The sequence below is a fragment of the Aplysia californica genome, unplaced genomic scaffold (assembly GCF_000002075.1).
Source record: "Aplysia californica isolate F4 #8 unplaced genomic scaffold, AplCal3.0 scaffold00133, whole genome shotgun sequence".
NCBI lineage: Eukaryota > Metazoa > Mollusca > Gastropoda > Aplysiida > Aplysiidae > Aplysia > Aplysia californica.
The window spans coordinates 159,564-160,841 of NW_004797403.1; the positions used below are offsets into that span (position 1 = coordinate 159,564).

Consider the following 1,278-nt stretch of genomic DNA (forward strand, 5'->3'; position numbering starts at 1 on the left):
AGTACGGCTAGACTGCCAGACTAGCCGTCATTAAGTACGGCTAGCCTCTTCCTTTACAAATCTAGATCTATAGCCTATCATTTATTGGTGAATTAAGTACCTCATGATGAGCCTTTGGCTAGATTCTAGATCTAGAATCTAGTTCCTTAGTTTTAGTAGTAGTTAGCGTTTCCTTCCATATTCTTATCAAGTTCTCACTGATGAACGAATATAAGATCCGACTTGTCTTGTTGAAAATACATGAGAGTGGGAGTCTAGATCGTGTTCTTGCATAAAGATCAACAAAATCTAGAATCTAGATATTAGATCTAAATCTAGATCTAGATCTAATCTAGATTAGATCTAGATTTCTAGATTCTAGATCTAGAGATTTCCATCAATCTCTTTTACTTTTAAAATTATTTCTTTAGCCACTCTGGAATACACAGTGACAATGTGGATCCAAATCGCACCTCTGACACAATCACTATCGCAAGTCATATCAAGAGGGTGACAAATATAAACGTAGATCTAGATCTAGATCTGGATCTAGATCTACATCTAGATTGTAGATTAGAAAATCTAAAAGTAAAAGGACATTGACAAAAAACAACAACAATCAGATCAAGACCTTCGATCTAACCTCCAGGCCTTTTATATCGTCTAACTGACAGTGACACACTCACTCGCATGTCATGGCAAAGGTTACTCACCTTGATATCGTATTCAGTATCACCTTCATCCACTCTGTTTTGTAGGACACTTTGTGTTTTTGGGGCCTTCCAGTGTCGTCAAGTATAACATCATAGCCTAGATTTCACGTTTTACATAACAGCGCCCTTTCCTCACAGTCACAGACTATAACATGTTTCGTCATCAAGGGCTGCACATGGAAGTATAGTATTTGACCCTACACCGCACGGCATGACCCAGCCGATCGTACAAAGGTCAACATTTCTAGTACCGTACTTAAACCAATAAGTGAAATTCTTTACCCACCAGTCAATGCACGAAGCTTGCTAGAAGACTCACCATTTGTCTTCCATCTCTTTGTTCTAAATCAAATACTTCTGAATAGTGGGGACGAAGCCGTTTCACCTCAAAATTTCTCTAATTAATTTTCAACTGCCGAAAAAGTTGCCTCAAAAGTAGTTTGATGTGATTAATTATAACTGCTAAATCCCAGCGGCACAAACACAATATGCACACACAGCACTTCAAACATAATAATATTCCGCCTAAGAGCTGTATATTTGGCCGTGTAGGCCTAGGTCTAGTCGAGAAAAGCAAAAAGCACCT

At 38.4% G+C, this 1,278-nt stretch overlaps 1 protein-coding gene across 1 annotated transcript in view; it reads right to left on the reverse strand.

Annotated features, from left to right (window-relative positions):
• The window catches only part of LOC101848515 (solute carrier family 52, riboflavin transporter, member 3), a 26,385-nt gene extending 25,498 nt beyond the window's left edge, over nucleotides 1-887 (reverse strand). Inside the window, exon 1 of the mRNA XM_005096601.3 lies at nucleotides 693-887. The gene's annotated coding sequence lies outside the window, so the exon portion shown is untranslated. The remainder of the gene's footprint in view (nucleotides 1-692) is intronic.
• Nucleotides 888-1,278: the final 391 nt, after the last annotated feature.